Source organism: Harpia harpyja, chromosome 7 (assembly GCF_026419915.1).
Source record: "Harpia harpyja isolate bHarHar1 chromosome 7, bHarHar1 primary haplotype, whole genome shotgun sequence".
In the NCBI taxonomy this organism is placed as follows: domain Eukaryota; kingdom Metazoa; phylum Chordata; class Aves; order Accipitriformes; family Accipitridae; genus Harpia; species Harpia harpyja.
The window spans coordinates 6,029,670-6,048,284 of record NC_068946.1 but is presented as its reverse complement, the minus strand read 5'-3'; the positions used below and the strand labels follow the sequence as shown (position 1 = coordinate 6,048,284).

Sequence of the window (18,615 nt, the reverse complement as noted above, 5' to 3'; positions counted from 1 at the left end):
CAGGCGAGTCTGGGGAGCAGCGTGGTTGTGTACCCAAGGATTTAAGCAGTGCATTAAGCAGAGGGGTTACGCTCCGGGTGGATTTCAATCAAAAACTATAATTACATCAAATAGCAAACGGAAATGGAAAAAGAGGATTACTAACTCGACCCTGAACGCTGTTGGCTGCTGAACCTGCTCCATTATTCACACCCCCTCTATTGCCTGAGGTGGGGTGTGCGTATGTGTGTGTAGGCAGTAAGGTCCCCCCCTCCTTTTTCCATTTCCTTCATCCATGTGATGAAGTCAGAGTCCCTGTGTTGGTATCAGTGCTTGGAGGAAGGATGGAATTTGCATGACTTGGATTTGGGACTTTGCAAGGCAGGTTTGATCTCCCTGTGCAAGTCTTCCTGGCTCCAGGCAGGAAGAACTGCTCAGCTAAGGCAGTCGTGGGAACCCCCAGGCCCACAAGCTTTCTCTCTTTTTCTGTTTCGTTATCAGACTAGTGTTTTGGACTCATCACTGTTCATCCTCAAGGAGACTGGAAAGCTCTGGACTGCAAACAGGAAATGCTTTCTAACCTAGAGAGCTAGGTTAGTGTTTAAAACTCTTCTCGAGTTAGTAGAGCTGTTCTGTGGCTGTGTTTGGTCTCTGAAAGAGACTGTTTCGCTTGGTATGACTACTAGCCAGTCCTTCCCAGTTGAGGACTTACCGCACACCTGCACCCAGAGTTTGGGGCTCCCAGGTTTGCTCTCTGGTTCAAGGTGGAATGTGGCTTCCTGCAGGACGTTGAGATACTTGTTTACAGATTCCAGTTTGCCGCTTCTGCTGTCTGGCACTGCTGTATCTGTCACCTGCCTTCTGGTCTTTGTCTGCCTCGTTTCATTTGTCCTGCTCTCCCAGTCCTTCCTCGTGTCTCTCTTCCTTGCTGTCATCGGCAGGTTGTGTCTCTACATGCCTGTCGCACACCTGAGGTTGGGAGGATGCGTAGCGAGTGCACTGAGATGGCTGGAAGTGTTTACCAGACAGGGAGGATAAGGTATTCAGTCCCCCACTGCCTTCCCAAGCTTGCTTTCTCAGATGGTTTTCCAGATGTCTAATCCCAGATTTCATAGCCCAGCCCAGCTCCTGTTTGATGGGATCTCTTCTCCTCTGTTCATGCTAAATGGGTGAGATGGCATGCTGGAGCTAGGTCTTAATTTAAGCTACAGAATAGCACTGCTCAGTGCTTTGCTGTTACGGCAATCTGCTACACCTTGACCAAATTTGTTGCCCCGTTTTTACCTGTGGCTGGTTTGGAGCTGGGGGAAGCAATCTGGTGCATAGAGGAGAAACCCCAGTACATTCAGTGGTGTGAGGGAGGCAAGAGGTTCATGCATGGTCTTGGAAGAAGCACAGGGAAAGGACAGTAGTCTTTCCAAGCTCTGGAGAGTGGCAAATCCGTACAGGGCGAGACTTTGCCAGGTTCTAGCCTCTAAACCAAAAACATTTTAAAAGCCAGGATCAGTATGATTTTGCTGTGCTTAGCCTTGCGCCTGGCAGTGTCTTATGCTAAGGGATGGCATGGAGATGTGGTCAGAGCGGCAGGCTGGGATTCCTCATCCTCTGATGACTACCATTTTGATTCTCGCTTGGGCTGTCTTTCTCATTTGTCTTAAAAACCAGGAGCTACCCTGTATCTTTCTTGCAGCTCTTCCTTGGGACACTTTTGAGAATGAAAGATCTGACTGCCTTCTCACATAAATTGATGTTTATTCTAATGACTAAATGGGTTACTCATGTTTCTTTCCTATAGGACGGGCCCCTAGATTTTGCCCCAAACTATAAAGTAGTTATATGGCACTGGCAGTTGTCTGCAGATAGTCACGAGATTTTAGGGCTTCTCTTTTTTTATTATTTTATAATTTATGAGTGTCCCTGAACTGGTGTCTGTAAGGATAAGCTGACTCCCTGCACAGGAGGAAATTTCACTCAGCAGTGGGAATCTGTGCCTTTGCCTTTGACCAAAGCTGTGTTCCCACCTCCTGCTGACCAGACTATGCTGTCTTCTCCTGCCTGTTCAGAGGTGGCTGGCTGCATTTCCATGGCACGGACCTCACCTTACCATGAAACACTTGGGGAGGAAAGGTGCTTTGTAACTATGAGATAATATTCTTTTCTTGTAGACAGATCTTTGATTTCATAATACAGTACAGTGAACTGTAAAAAAAACCCCAAACTTTCCAAATGTAGGTTTCACTGAAAATCATTTAAATACATTAAGGAAACTCAGCCTTAGTTAAAAACTGAAATCTCTTTTAGCAGGTAGGGGAAAGAATGACGTTACTGATTAGACCAAACTTTTCTTTATTACACAAACAGGGAAAGAATTCTCAAAGACAAAAATATGACCAAGACACTTTCCCAATTTATTTTTTTGCTTATGCCTTTTACTGACTTCAATTTTAAATTTATTTCAGGCTCCCTCTGCAGTATCTAGAGTCCAGATATTGTGGTTTACAGGGCTAGCTCAAGAAAACTAAAGCCTTAAACAAACTGGTTATGTCACTGTCCAAAAGAGCTACAGTGGGAAAAATAAATGGTGACAAATAAATTACATCAAACATTCTAAAATTTATCTTGATTTCAGATTTGGTTTTGTTAACACACCGTAGAAAATACAAAAATCCAAACATTAGGAAAAAAATTGTAAGAGGTACAGGAAGGCTGGAGTTGTCAAACTTTGTACAAGCTTGAATTTACTTCTCGCTGTGCTAAGTCCTGTTTCTGCAGCCGTGAATGAACTGGAGCCAGTGGAACAGCTCAAGTGTTTCTGCGTATTTGTCTCTTCTAGTCCGGGGCCTTAGTGGTTTTCATGGTCCAACTGTGACCCTTCTGCTTCCTTCTTGCCTTTCCTAACAATATTTTGGAAATGACAACCCCTTTCTGTTCTCTTGTCCTCGTGTAAACCACAGTTACCTTTCATCAAATGATATGATCTCAGCAGACATGAAATAAAAGGTTTGATTTTAAAGGGATACCATTTGCAGGTGTGGAAAAATAAAAGCAGAGGGTGAGATTGAAAAACAGGAGCAGAATGTCGAAGTTCAGGCACCCGTTTTGGAGAGGTGTTTAAGACTTACAACTCCAGCAGAAGCCTCTCAAAGCTGCAGGTGCTTAGAAATTCGGAAGAACTGGGTCTGTACTTTTTATAAGACAAATACGCATGTGCATGAACATTTCTAGTTGCCGTAAGACATATTCTATTATTCCTGCCTGCACCAGCTCTCACATTACAATACCGAAGGTCCTGCTGGTTTCAAGGGGCCAGCTTGGAGAGCAAGGCGCTGCATCTTGGGGAGGAAGAAGGGTGTTAGACTATAACCTCCTGAGAGCAGAAATGCTGGCAGGAGGCATCTCACCTCGGGGAAGTGATCTTCATGGGTTACTAGTTTTATCAGCAGTACATCCTTTTATACAGAGAGAAGGAAGAGAGGAGAGAAATTCCATCCGGCTCTGCTGATTCAGTGGAGTAAAGAGGTGGAATTCATTAGGAAAAAACTGTTTACAGCACAGCTTTAGTCAGAGGTTCTTCCATTTTAACATCCTGCTTTTTTATGATAGATTGTTTGAAAGACAAAACAAGCACTAGGGGCTGCTTGGTGTTTTTGTTTTTATTTTTTCATTAAAGTTTAATTGCATGACTTGTTATGTGATGTAACTTCTGGAAATGCCTGTTGTAGTTGCTTGCAAAATGATTTTTGATTTGTTATGTTTGAATCTTAGGTGCAGGAGTGTTAAACCTCAAAGAGGTATTCAGACATGCATATAGAGAGAAAACATATATATATATATATGAGAGGTTTTGATTAATGAAAGAAAAGAACTGAAACTGCTGTGAGAGAAGAATCTCCTTTATTCAAAAGCTCTTCTGCTACATCACTAGGACAGAGACTGAGGGCCTTAAAATTAGTATAACTATAATTTATATCCACCTTAAGGACACTCTTTGCCTCCTGATCAGTAATGGAGCCTTAAATATAAATGGATCCTCATCTCGCAAACACTCAAATATTTTCTTTGCTCACATGAGGTGTCAAAGGAAGGGTTTCTCTAAGGAAAATGGGGCATTTGCATAAGTACTCATAGCATCAAACAACAGAGAATTTGTATTGCACAAACAACAATCACATTAAAATCATACTGCTTTAATAGTTTAGGAAAAAATATAACAAAAACATTGAAACTCTAATGCATGTTGCTGTCTGTATTGGTATCGATTTCATAATTTGCATTGCCTTAATCTTGGGTGGGTGAAGATTAAGAATCTCTGTGTAGAGGTATGTGTGCGCAATAAGCAGGTAACATCTTAAGCAGCTTTCCTTTGCCTGGAAATGATGATTTGAGGGCAGGATGTTTCCTCCATAAAGTCTAGGTTTTGGAAAACAAAAGAGGATCTTTATAAATAAGAATCTTGAAAGGAAAACATCCATTAAAAAATGAACTGGGGAAGAAAGTGCTTACTTTAAGCAAATTTTCCAAACTTCATGTGCATTGTAAACATGGCAACAGAGACCTCCAAGTGCACAGTGCAACTGGCTTTTTTTCCCACTGTCCAACACATCAATTCCCAAAGGAAATCTGCAATGTAAGTGGTGAAAAAAGGGAGAAAGTAGAAGATGTGTTTGTATTATATAATCTAAAGCCTTTTATGTATAAAACATTTATACCTGTTTAACTTGAGATGTGGTAGTTAAACTGATAGCCTGCATGGTAACAATTATTTTGGCTCAGTTCAAATTAATTAGTAACAAATTTCTACAAAATCCAAATAAAAATAAGAGAGGTAGCTCTGCATTAAACCAGTACAAGTTAATATGAGGTAACTTCTTATGCACATTTTAAAAATCCATGTTTCTGGAATACTGTTAATCAAGTATGAAAAACAAAATACAAGGAAATTCGCTCTGTAGAGCATTTATGAATTAAGGTTAACACGTTCATAAAAGGATAATAAAAATGTTAGCAATGGTCACCTTCAGCTGTGGTTCCTTTGAAAGAGAGGTGAGCTTCATCAGAGTAAAAAGCAATTCACTCAGAGCTGGGAAAAGGAATCTCACCTAAAACTTTCCCAGCAAATGGTGGGGCTGAACTGCTTTTACCTAGAAAGAAGTAGGGATTTCTTGCTTCCCATTGGGTTTCTGCTCAACAGTGAGGACTGGTTTTCACAAGAACTATGTGATGAGCATGTCCCCAGATGTGCTTCTGCACCCAGAATGTATGGTTGCTTCCTGCTACAGGTAAGTACAGATTTCTGAAGAGACATACACTTTTTTCCTCTAGTTATCATCTCTGAAAAGTTTGTTCCTCTAATTTAATTTTTGTCTGGGATTTTTTGGGATTTTGTTACTATACATAATTTGTACATTTGTATTGTCTGTAAATAGTTTGTTCTGGACTGTAAATGACTATCCAACCTGTACACCAGAGCAGGTAGGTCTGGAACTGGATTCTGGGCAATTTTGTCTACAGGGCATCTGAACTTGTAGGTGTGTGTTTGCAGGGGTGGTAGACTCGGACTGTCTTGCTATTTCAGGATGCAGAAAAATGCTTCAGTTCTTGCTGGCCATCTTCCTAGTGAGTCTTTTTCTGAACCAGATAGTAACCTAAGCACAGTCCTGGATTGACCCCCTGCCGAGCAGCTTCCCTGTTGTAGAGTGTCATCTTTAAAAAAATAAATAAAACGTAAAAAAAAAAGGCAATTTAAAAAAACACAAAACAAAACACCACTCTTTAAGTGGAAATAGCAGTCTCCCCTTAGAATGAGAAGTTTACTTAGCAAAGAAGGGGATAACCTGGTGGTTAGAGCACAGACAGAAATCTTATCTTCTCCTAGCTCTAAATTGCTATTTGAGTTTGGTCAGGTTACTTTAACTCCTTGTTTTCCCACCTTCACTGTGAAGTGAAGAATTCCCCTGTGGCGTGGCATGTCATGCAGTAAAGCTGGAAGTTTGGCTGTTTGGGCAACAAATATGTCTGCATATATGATGATTTTACGTCAGAAATCTAAGGACGTCTCTGAGTTCCCATGCACTTGCTCATTTTTTTCAGTGAAATAACTCTGGCTTTTAAAACTAGCAAAAGCAATTAGTTCACTCTGGGGACCAATAGGTGGAAACATGTCATTTTAAAAAATGGATTTGGTTGTGGGGATCTCTGAGGCTTTCTGTTAGGTTAGAGTATGTGACGTCTGTAGACACTGGGTATGCTCTGTGCTCTGAGAAAGCCAGAGCTCGTTCAGCCCCGTGATCCTCATGCAGTTGGTCTGATGGCATTATAACGGTCTTAAAGTACTGCACATCACTTCAGCATAAGCATATGTATGAAATGGACCTATAATGCATAATTGTAACAAGTAACTAGAATACTGCGTATGCACTTCTAAAATTGGCTGGGTTAATAAAATGTGCTGATTGCTCCCTGAGGATATCAAGGGACTGGATGATATTAGTAAGGGTCACCAGTTCAAATCTGGGGCAAGTTAGCAGTGACTGCAACAACCATGTTACATCCCTGCATGCTTTTCCCTAAGTTTCTTGTAGGCAGGTATCTGTATCAGTACAAGGCCTACTTTGTTGGCAGCACAAAAAAAGGTCAGCTCCAAAAAAGGAGGATGGCTGTATGTGATTGTGACATGGGGCTTCAGAGACCGCAGTGCTTTCCTAGTCGTGCTTGGGATTTCAGTCCCCTTTCCTGTATGAGTTTAAAGCACGAAGCTGCTCACCCATGTCCTCTGGATTCACAGTCCTTCTGTCACACATCTTGCAAATCTGTCACCTTAGTTATGTATTGGAAGCAACAATTAAGTTGAATATTGTGTTGTATTTTTTAAACAAAGATGGTTGATTTTTAAGTTTCCAAGAGAAAAGAAAGGAGGAAATATTTGGCTATTGCTCTTGCAGACCACTGGTTACGAGGATTCAGGCTGCCAGTCCAGGACAGAGAGCATTTTCTACCTTGGGAGGTAGAGTATCACCAATATACCTGCACAATGCTGCTACATCACTTTTGAAAAGAAAAGGCAACAGTCTCAAGCAGTAAGATAATATGAGATCACCACCTGCACCTCTGGGTGAGCAGAGGCTTCTTGGCTTTCCAGCTTATGCCTCAGGGCTGAGTGCTGTTTAGCAGGGGTCTCAGTACGCTCGTGTGTGTAGAAAATTGGTGGTTTCTGGCTGTGCTCTCTGCAACATCCTGCCCCTCCAAGACACATGGGAAGCTGAACGACATGACATGCTGAGCAGGAGGGCAGCTTCTGGTCAGGCGCTTGTATTTTTGCTGCCTTAGCTGCTGTTATAAATTCCTCACTCCGGCCTTTCACTTCTGATATTTTTCCCTTGGCCAAATCAAAGACGGTTTTGTTACCTCCGGCTCCCTGCGGATGCGGCAGCTTCAGGCAATGAAATATGCTCCAGCCTTTAGAGGGAGGACAGGGGACCCGCTGCTGGGAATCTGAGGTGGAGAAGGGTTCCGGGAACAGGACTGAGGCTTTTGCCTTCGTTTCAGCCCTGGCTGCGTCCGTGTGCATGTGCAAAAACAACAAACCTGCTAGGTGTGTGCCAGGAGAATAGATGAAGGTGCTTGAAAGTGCTGTGGGATTTATAATGTGGAATGAAAAACACACAGCAGCATGTGGAGGCTGGCACTGAGATGTGGTTGCGCCTCCTTGCCACTACCCACCTGGGGAAGTAAGGTCAGCGCAGCTCCTAAATTAATATATACTATAGTAAGATGGATGAATTAGGGAGCAGTTGTAATATTTGTGCCTAAAAGGAATAAAGAGAGGTAGGTGGGATTGCCTGAGGTTCCCCTTGGACTAGATGGGTGTGGAGGAGCACAGTCCTAGTGACTGGACATGGATATTTAAGAAGTGAAAATGTGCTTTAGGCTCCTGGAACTGTTTTTCCCCCTTGTTTTTCCAGTGGTACTGAACAAAAGTGGGATTCCACATCCCTGTTTTCAGACCATTCAAAAGCTTGAATGTACCTGTAGGACTAATACTGAGACCCAGATGACAGTCCTTGGTGCACAGGAGAGAGAAGAGATGAGCATTTTGCTGGAGTCTGAGTGCTCCTGTGGCTGCTAATGTTCAGTGTTTGGAAGTGGAGGGTACTGAGCCAACCCTGATCTCTCGTACGTAACTGTGTTGCTGCTCTTGAACCTGGGAGCCCAAAAGTGCTTCTTTGGTCTTTGCTGTCGATGGCAGGAGCCCTGAAAGACTGCAGACTGCAGCATATGGCAGGCTCTAGACTTTCGCAGTTCCTGGGCAAAGCCCTCTTCTGCCCCCATGAATGACTGCCCTCACTCTTGGGTGATGTTTGGGAGAAGAGGAGCGCGAACCTCAGCTTGACTGAGAGGCAGTGCCAAGGATTAGGGAATTACTGTGAAGGGTAGAAATAACCCTTCAGATCCTGCAACATGATCATTGTATTCCCCCCAGGGTCTGGTTGAGGGCCATAGGATTTGTTTCAGAGCTTAGAAGTTGAGGGATGTTTGGGAGGTTCCCCAAGGCTGCTGGGTCAGGGCCCTTCGCACTCTGTAGGAACTTCCCTTTTCCCCACATGTACGTCTTCAACTGCGGCTTGAGCAGCTGCTGTTTGAAGTAGGAGGGAAGGGCGGGAGTTTCTCTTGGAGGGGCTGCCCCTGTCAGCAGCCTCAGACAGGTGGAGGGGGGAATCTGGCCAGCAAGCAGGCGAACGCACACAGAAATGATGCTGGAAGCCAAGGCTAGTCCTGCTGATGTGGCCCTTTCTCCTGCAGCGGATCATAAAATATGGCTCAAATTTTCATTACGGCCTCTATTGATTATCTTTTGGGACAGATGAATTATAGGGAACATTAAATTAAAAAAAAAAGGGAAATATTTGAATGAGTTTGGGAGGTCGATGCCAGAAAGGCTGACGCACCAAGCCTTACCGGCACTTGCCTGCTTCATGGGCTTGCTGGGCCCTTCCTGTGGTCCTTCTTGGGGGAGCGCCTGTCCAGGGAGCTCCCCTTGCCTCTGGAAGCTGCCCTTGGGGAGCAGCAAGCTCTGCAGTGGCCATGGACTATGCCTAGGGACAGCCCAGATGTGGAGGCGGTGGTGGCTGGAGCAACTGGGTGCTGTTCCCACGTCCTGGCTGATGCCACATGCTCTGCCTTTGCTGGGAGGTGGCCCTGGGGACCTTCCAGTTAAACAGTACTTGACGGGTGTCTGGCTGGCACCTACCTTGGGATTCTCTAACAAAAGGGGAAAACAAGGGGCTGTGAATGGGAAAAGGCCAGGTCATTGCGTTTGGAGACAAATGTGGATCTGGTGTAAACATATGCGTGGGAGTGAATAGTGAATCATAAAAGTAGTGATGGGCTTTCAAAGGTTTCCCTGCTTCCCTGCACCAAGAGAAACATCGCTGCCCTCATCTCTTCTATGTTGAGGGGTCTGTACTCCTCTCTCGAGGCTTCATCGAGTGCAGGAGCTGATTCTTGATGTGGTTTGTGGTCAGGGACCTTTGACTCCAGGTAAGAGAAGCGCCAGGATTGAGTCATCCCACTGCTAATGTGGCAGACTGAAGTCAAACCAGAGGAAGAGAGATCTGGCTCCTTGCTGGCTCTGGCCAGTTCTGATTTTGAGGATGATTGTGGAACTTCGTTCTTGTGGAGTTTCTGTGCCTGTTCAGCTTTTCGAGGTTGTACTGTATGCCACACAATGCTCTGTGCTTATCTGCAGGAGATGGCCTGGTAAGGCTTTATCCTGTGCTCACTTCTCTGACTGTATTCCACCAGAGTGGATGAAATCCTGTAACCTGAAATGTCATCAGCACGCTTTCAGCAGCTGAAAGTGGGGAATAATGGATGTTACCTCTTTCAAAAGAGCTGCAGTTCAGAGCACTCTTCCCTTTCCCGGTGGTAGCAGGAGAGTCCTGGAGCAGACGTTCACAGGAGCTGGGTGGCTTTAAAATCCCTTCTCTGCGCTTTGTTCCTGGGTTTTTTTTCTGTCAGTCAGGCTGGCAGCCAGTGCTTCTGAGGAATTCTCTGTTTTCTTTTCTAAGATTGAGAAGAATGCAGCCAGGGTCCCTCTCCAGCCACCCGCCTTCACACGCCAGCTTGCAAGACAAACATCCCCCCCAGTTTCTCTCCTGCATCTGGACATGGGGTCCTGCATGGCACCGTCCTTGTGCCACGCTGCTGCAGACCGGCCCGGGGAGACACCCCTTCTACCCTCACCAATCCCCCTGCCTGCCATCGCTGCCAGCTTTCCTCCTGTGGGTCAGAACAAACACCCAAGGCGTGATCTCTGCTTTTGAGACATTTGCATGTGTTGTGGTGGTGCCTTTTATTCACACATGTGTGCAGATTCCCATTTGTCTGGTCATGTGGCCATTTGGCAGGGAGTTTAGCCAGCTTGCACATCTGCGTGTGTGTGTGCTGCAGGGGCAGAACCGTCTCTGCTTGTGCCATTGCCCACACTGCCGATCTGGAGAAGCACAAGCGCTCCGGCTGTGCACACTGTTCGGCTGCGTGCAAAACGCCTCGTGCATTCTCTGGTGTGTTTGTGTGACCTTTCAAACAAAATCAGCATTACTAAAGTGCGAGCATTCACCTTGCTTATGGGAGATTTAGGTGCTGGTGGACGGGGCCACCTTTGTGACTGCTTAATGCACACTTGCATGTACGTGTTTCACTTCCTTGCAGATCTCTGCTGATTTCACAAGCCATCCACAAAGCTTTGGCTTCACCTGGGCAAATGCAAAAGGTGGTGGTTTCCATGGCTTCATGGCCTCGCTCGAGCGACACACCCTTTTTGTGTAAGCTGGCTCCCTGGAGTCGATTGTTTTTTGGCAAACAGCTTCATAAACTCCTCCAACAATTAAACTGAAAAGAAAAAAAAAAACACAACAAAACCCATGCATTATGGAGTGAGACAGCAAACAGGTTGGAGCAACTCCCCCAGCCAGCTCCGTCCCCACCAGCTCTGGAGCTAGCCCCAAGCCCCTGGTGCCAGGCAGGGAGGAGAGGAGCCCCGGCTGCACTTGCTGGACTTCGTTTTGGGAGGTGCCTCAGCTGCTCCAACCCACCAAACTGCAGTGAGCTAACAAACATGAAGGAAAAGGTCATGTTATTCACTTTTATTTTTTCAAAGCTGCAAACATCCCCCTCTCTGGGAGGGGAGGCTGCACAGATGCCAGCTCTGATTAATTTAAATATTTACCAATCCCATTTTTTTTTTTAATTGTGTATGTTTGCGCTCTGTTTGTGTCCCATAAAATACCTGGTGTTTTGGGCGTACCCCGTTTGCAGGGTGCATGAGATCACACTGAAAAAATGCAGTGAAAAACATTTTCATGCCACGACACATCAAATAGGATTTTGAATTAAGATGAAGATTTTTTACCCCTTTTTTATCTCTGAAGTTTGGGTGAAAGGGTTTTCTTTTTCTGTTTCTTTTAATTCTTTTATTTAACTAGGAAGAAAAATCACCATGGAAATCCTTTAAAAGTTACTTTTGCCTCATCTCACCATGTCAGACAATGAAGGCAACTGTTTGTGCTGGTCAAAGCACCCATTAGCGTGTATTTCTGTGCTATTGTCTTGATGGTGGTTTGTTCCAGTGGGCAGGCAGTGAGCAGGGGAGAAGTCTTGGGTTTGAAAGCCAGTGCCAGCTCTGAGCTCCTGGGTGAGCGATGGCAGCTCTGCTCCTTTCCCTGCCCGTCGCTCGTCTGTCTGTCAGACTTGCTCTGAGGCAAGTGCTGTCTTTTGCTGTCTGTGTATCCCTGGTATGGGGGTCTTGTCTCATTTGGAGCTGCTGGGGTGCTGCTGTAAGACTCAGGCAGCTTGCCTGTTGTGCTTTTCAGGGGAGGCGACTGAGATGAATGAGTGACTCTTTGGTGGGCCTCCCGGTACCCGTTGGGCACAGAGACTCGTGGGTTTGGGTGCCCCAGAGCTGAGCACAGTACAGGAGCCAGTTTGGACAGAGGCACATCATGGCACATTGTACTCTTTGGTATGGGATTTTCTATACACTTTTGGCCATGGAGGCTTGCAGTCCTCTGGGAGGGAAGTTTTATTTGCGGGTTCAAGCAATGAGAGCATTACTGACACTCACCCCACCTCCTTTTAATTGTTTTCCGTGCCCATTGGGTCATAGTCTGATCCCAGCTACATCTGGGAAAGTACAGAGCTGTTCCTTGGAAAAATGGAGCATCTCTAAACTGAGAGTAGCACTGCTGGGATCAGGATCCAGCCACCTCCTCTCTCTGCTGTGTGGCTAGCAAGCCAGGCAGAGTTTGGCCCAAAGCACAAGTCTTTTGCAGGGGCTTTTTGTTTTACCACACCTATAAAGGACCACAGCTCAGACCTCCCCCCTATGAACAGCAGGTCTTTAAGCTCTGTGTCGGGAGAGGTTTAGGGGGACAAGGAGGCAGAGCCGGTAACACTTCTGGAAGTGGGGCTCACGGACAGCTGGAGGTTGGCACACGAGCCAGATGTCAGTGCTGGGATGCCCGGGGCACAGCTGCCTTTTTGAAAGCCTTAAGGCTGTCACTGGGACCAGGGTAGGATGTACATATGTGTATGTCTGCTGGAGGGGGGGATTTGCACTGCTAGAATTTGAATACTTTGTTCCTGCTCTGCTGTGGGGAAAGGAAAAGAGAAGGGGAAAAATCAGGGTGGGTGTGCAGGGAGGGCAGCAGTTGTCTTATCTGAGCCATTAGCCAGAATTTGAAATTGGACCTGTTACTTTTGAGGAATGTAGGGCAGTGGAAGAGAGATGTTGTGTGAATGTGCACGTGGCTCTTGCTTTGGTGTCCTAGGAAAATGCCAGAGCGTAGGATGGCAAGGAGTAGTAATTACCCCACAGCTTCAGCTCCACCACTGCACTCTTTGATCACTTATTACTTTTCTATTCCTTCTGCTTCTTGCTGTAATTGTTACAAAATCTCTCTGCTTTGGGAGGGGTCCAGCACTCCAGGGCCCAATTGCATCTGCCCTGATTCAGAAAGTGGGTCACGCTGCTTGGTCTGGGAAGAAGATACTCATCTTGCTTAGCATGATATTTATTAGGAGATAGGGGAGGGAATGCAACCACGCTGTTGCCTAGAAAATTGCTCTGGGGGGGATAGCGAAGGACTTGTGAGGGCAGAGCACAGAAAGTTCTTGCGCACCCAGTGCCTGCTGAAGCTGTGCCACATTCCCTGCGCCTGTGTTGCCTGCTTCCCTAACAGTGAGACGTGGTGCAGATAGATGGCAGGACAATAGTGGAACTGGGGACAAGGGAGGGATTTGTAGCTGCTCACTCAGCAGCTGCCAGGAAGTGATGGGCTCTTTACCTTCCTTGGAGTAGAGGCTGGTGGGATTGGAGGGAGGGGGAGACCAGATCTGCGTTGTCCATTTTCACAGTAGGAAGCAAAGACCCAACCTGGTTGGATTTTGCTGCTGGACACGTGACCAGCTCTGCTCCTGCACACCCTCCAAATGCATGGCAAGTATGGGTACTCAGTGTGGTGTGTGACACTGTGCCCTGAAAGGCAAGAGCTCCCCTGGTAAGAGCAATTAGAAAACCTGGATCCAAACCCTAGAGTAATTTACTCAGCGCTGTATCTATCTCTCATTAAACAACAGAGAGAAGGAAACACAGTAAAAGAAGCAGATGATGATACACCCAGTGTTGCTCCAGCAGGGTCTCACAGTAGGGACTCTGCCACAGACCGCCCTACTCGTGGGGGGTAGAAAAGCGCAGCTGATCCTGCCAGTCTGGCTGGGCCTGTGCTGCTGCTTGCTGTGAAATCACCCTCAGGATTATCCAAAGGAAGAACTGGCAACTCCAGTAACTTGGAGGGCCGGATCCTCAACTCGTTTAAATTGGCATGACTTCACTGAAGCCACCGAAACTGCACTGATTTTACACCAGGTGAGGATCTGGTCCAGAATCTTCTGAAAGAAGATGACAAAGAGGGCACAAAACAGAGATTTGATAGAGCCCACTTACAAGCGTGGGGACTCCTGAGCTGTCCTGAGTGGACAGTGGGTCAGCAGGTCATCTCCTTATGTCTTGGACAGCTTCGAAGGGCTCTGAATTCTTGTGGCTATGGCAAATGCCAAAGCACAGCTCCCTCGGGAGGATGGGGGACTCGCATCTTTGGCTGCACTTTGAAATGCATGTTGGCAGGGTTTGGCGGGAGCATCCAGTGTTGTCCTGCCAGTGTTTCCTGCTCATGGCTTTTTAGTGGCAGCATGGTGAGAGGGCTCAAAGACACAGTGAAGACCCTCACCTTTTGATTTGGCCTGTCATGAACCCTGCTAGGATTGTTCTCATGGGTCCTCTAAGCCTGGCCCATCTTTTCCTGTACGTTCAACACCACATGTGATGCCGTTGGCTGAGGCAGACTGGCGGCTGTGGCTTTAGCCTTACATCACTGCCACCGCAAGTTTTAATTTCTCCGAGCCTGTGAGATGATGGGAGGAGAGTTTCCACTTCAAGGAAGGAGAGTAGCTGGTGTCCATGTCCCAAATGACTGCTCCATTGGGCAGCGTTAAGCACATGCCTCCAGAAATTCTTGGTTCCCAGTGTGGCAGGCCCGTTTTGTTTTCCCAGCTCTGCACCTCATTCTTAGGTGGGGGTATTATGAGATGTATGTAAGAAGGTATGTTGTTGTGTGTTTCTAGAGGAGGTTGTTTGCTGTAGCACCAGGCTCTTGAGACCTGCAGGGATGCCCAGAATTTCCTCCAGCCCCTGGCACACACTCACGTCCGGGGTGGATCTGGACAGGGTTTTAGCAACTCCTGGTGCAGCAGCTAAGGGCCGGAAGTGAAGAAGGGATAAAATATCCAGCTGAAACTCCTGTAGGATGTAATTACCTGAGCTGGAAGCTGGCCAGGACAGCAGGTATCATGCATCATCTGCTGGTGGTATCAGAAGCACCTGGTCTTGCGGCAGAGGTGGTCAGGACTGAGGAGTGACGTTGTTTGTGCGAGAGACTGGACCGCTTCCTCAAGGGTGCCTCTGTGGGCATTGAGCATAACGGCTTTTGAAGTCACTTGGTGTTTGTTTCCATGGTTGTTCTGTGCACGTACCATGGTGCCTATAAAATGCCCTTGGGAAACTACAGCCGATAGATGGATGGCCCTGTCCTGACGCTCATTCAAATGCTTCTACTTTTCAATTTAGAAGAAAAGAGGAAAAAAGCTAAAACAAAAAAAAACCAAGGAAAAAAAAAAAACAAAGGAAATTGACTTCCCAAAAATTACACTAAGCTAACATTTGAGGCCTGGCACAAATCCATCACAGCCAGGAAACTCAGAATTAACCAGTGCACTCCCATGGCTGCCAGGAGGGGCGGCGCTCCGGCAGCACAGGCTGAAGCTTTAGAAGTTGGGGGCTTGGGGATGAAAGTCCTCAACATGTCTCTGAAGCGCAGCAGAAGGTGTTTTTGTGCACCTCCCTCCATGCATGCAAAAAAGCAGCATTAGATGCAGGGTCAGCTTTATGCTTCGGGGAGAAGGTTAACACCAGGCTTCTGGTGCTGGGATCTGTCAGCTGATACCAGCACCTGACCAGGGCTTCTCTCACCAGGACTTCCCCCAGTGGGCTCTTTGTTGGTGGAGCAGGACAGAGTGATACAGCAGGTACCTGCAAGCTGCTGCTGAGGAAGCTCGAGAATTTACACCCTAGCCCAGGTTGCAAGTGAGAACAAAGTCCACTCTTCTTCGTTCCCGCTTGCACATGACGCAGCATAGCATAAATCATTGTGATTGACAGCTTCAGTTCAGTTCAGGTTAGAGGGAAGGGAGGGAAGCGCAGGTCAGGCCGGGGGGCAGTGCTGGGGCTGTGTGAGCAGCTGGCCCTGAGCAGGTCACAGGAAGAGGCTCCGAGCAGAAATCGTGGCTGGTGCAGCGGGTCAGAGGTGGCCTGAGCTGGCAAAGCGGGATGGAGGGAGGCTTGCAAAACACCTGCTGCATGCTCCTTGCCTTGGGCTGATGCTATCGGTGCTGTGTGTTTGCGAGGACTCGTTTCACTCATCAGTTTTGAAAAAGAACGGGCTGCTGTACCTATTGCTGCAAAGAGGCTGACACTGTGCTGAGAGCAGGACAAAGGTCCAGCCGTGCTTCTGCTATCCCCAGCCGTGGTGGGTTGCCAACCTGCTTTTGCTGTGAATTTTCACAGCTTTGGGATACTGCAGACAGAAGACTTCATGTCAAAGCTTTGATAGTATCTCATTTCAGAGGCTGGGGGAGGTTGGGATGTGTTAAGGCTGAAAATATTTACAGGTTTTGAAGTTGAAACGCAAACAGGAAAAGCCCTTTAAAAAGTGAGTGTAGTGGATATTCAAAACAGGGATTGCCATGGAAACGCCACAATATTTGCTTAAATTGACACAAAGGTTGCTGGTTGCAGGGTTCTGACTTCTTTGGCTCCATTTTCTTTGGCCCGGCACCTATCACAAATTGATCTCAACAACCCTCTTTTGTTTTGCTTCTTTTATTTTTGTCTGATGGAAATTAAAAAAAACACCACCAACAAAACCCTCCAGTCTACAAATCCCACCTCACAGAATAGTCTGAAGCTTCTGAGCTTCTGTCAAATGTTGGAGCCTAGGACATTTTTTAATTTTGTAAGTAAAGTAAAAGTTCTTGTTCTTTTTAATCTGTGTATTTATTAATTTCCTCCAATGCAGGAAATGGAAGGGAACTGTCTTAACTGTCTAGGGAGAGTGTGGAGAAGGGTAAAACGTGTTGCAAAGGTAGCAGTGTGCATCCAAGGAGCACAGGAAGGGAAGTGGGACTTTTGTTGTCCAGCTCTTGGACCAAAATTTGAGAGATTTAGTTTCGGTTCCCAATTCTGCCTCAGATTTGCCAAGTGACCTTTGACAAGTCACTTAATTACTGTGTGCCTCACTAAACTGGAAATAATAATTCTTCCTTTGTCTTGTCTGGTTATATTTGTAACATCTTTGGGGCTGAAGAATTACATTTGATGTGGGGGTGTACAAGACTGACGATAGAGCTCTGTTCTACTGGTAGTTGTAAGATGAACACAAGTGAACGATTCCCCCACAAAGGAGGGATAACACCATGATATCTCACATGTGCAGAAATGCTCAGCTGGCTTTGGGGGGAAGCTCTTTGCAATAAGTGGCTTAGTACTGTAGGCTGCTTCTGCAACTGATTGACCTGGATTTTTTTCTGGGGAAAGTTGGAGTGTGTGGCCCACCGGATGGTCACCTAGGTGGTTTGTACCTTGACTTTTGAGTTGGTAGCACCACATGTGGCAGAGAAGACGACTGGGATGCAATGTGTTTGGCATTGCGTGAAATGCCTTGCCTTGCTGGACTGTTGAGTGTGACCAAGGGCTGAGGACTGTGGGTGGCTGTGGCATTTGAGGCCGGCGTCATCGCTTATGCTCGTGATTCACCTGAGCTCTTGTACTGCTCAGTAGGGAATATTCATTTCCTTTTGAAACTCTCCTCAGGGCAAAGAGACTTCACCAAGTGAAGGGAGGCCATCAAATTCACACTGTCTTCACCTGAGACCACCTCCAAAACAAAGAACCTGACTTCTCTCCTGGCTTTGTACACTGGAGTGAACCTTGAAGCCTGTGAATTCTCAGTGCAAGGTACTGGCTTTTGTTCTGTGATCAAATGGTCTGCTCTGAAGTAGGACTGGAGTGAGTGATTTTGACTCTCCAGAGGCTCCATTCCAGTTCCTGGGAAATCTCTAGCCTATAAAGTTTAGAAGAGCTGCTGAAAGTCATTGGTTTGGGTGGTAAATGCATGGTGGGGTGTTGGTTTGTCTTGAGCTGGCTTACAAGTAGGACTGGGTTTATCCCTGACATCGCTGCCCATTTTTGCACAGACATAGGCACCCAGCTGACACAGCAAAGCGCTGGTTTGAACAGCTCCCTCTCTTAGCCTCCTTCCTAATGAGCTGGTGTGCAGTATTAACAATTAGCTAAGTAGTATGCCGGAACAGGCTAGCATGGGAGTCCCCTGGGTAAGTATTGTGTGGGACAGTTTCTGATTGACTTGTTTCACAAAAGAAGAGGAGTTTGAGGATGTCTGTGGTCATGGTGGGAAACTCAGAAAGGTTGTGAGGGGGTGGGACTCTGTGTTTCTAAAAGCCATTTTACTCTCTTCACTGCTTGGCTCCCGTCACAGCCACTCAACAAAAAAAAGGTATGGCACAACATGGCCTAGAAGAAAGCAGCTGTAGGATACCAACAGTGGGATAATGTATTCCTTCTCAATGGTTTGGGAAATTGGGAGGTACCTGGTGGCACTGCCGTACTGCTGCATATAGAAGGGGCTGAGGATCCTCACTGTGTCTGGGCTTTGTATAATGTTATGTCTGCTCTGTAGCGGGTAGAGGTTTTGTCGGGGGGTATCTCTGTACTGTGTTGGCACTATTAAATGGTGATGATGCCTGAATGAAGATCAACAACCTGAAGTCCCTGTGGGGGTTGTGCGTCACCATGTTCTCTGTCTTTTGCTGCTGTGCCATAAATGATACTTGGGCAAAGCAGTGTATCCAAAGCTGTTGTGAGTTACAGGTACAGCTGAGACCTGAACTAGAAGTATCAGGTTGGATGGGCTGTATTGCCTTAGCAAGAGGGAAGACGAGAAAAGT

At 46.5% G+C, this 18,615-nt stretch overlaps 1 protein-coding gene across 5 annotated transcripts in view; it reads left to right on the top strand.

The window, feature by feature from the left end:
- CASZ1 (castor zinc finger 1) overlaps window positions 1–18,615 on the top strand; it is a 212,273-nt gene that overhangs the window by 18,863 nt on the left and 174,795 nt on the right. For 3 of the 5 annotated variants that reach the window (XM_052791543.1, XM_052791538.1, XM_052791539.1), the window contains exon 2: window positions 17,462–17,605. The exons of the other annotated variants lie outside the window; for them this stretch is intronic. The gene's annotated coding sequence lies outside the window, so the exon portion shown is untranslated. The remainder of the gene's footprint in view (window positions 1–17,461; window positions 17,606–18,615) is intronic. 5 annotated transcript variants of the gene reach the window in all.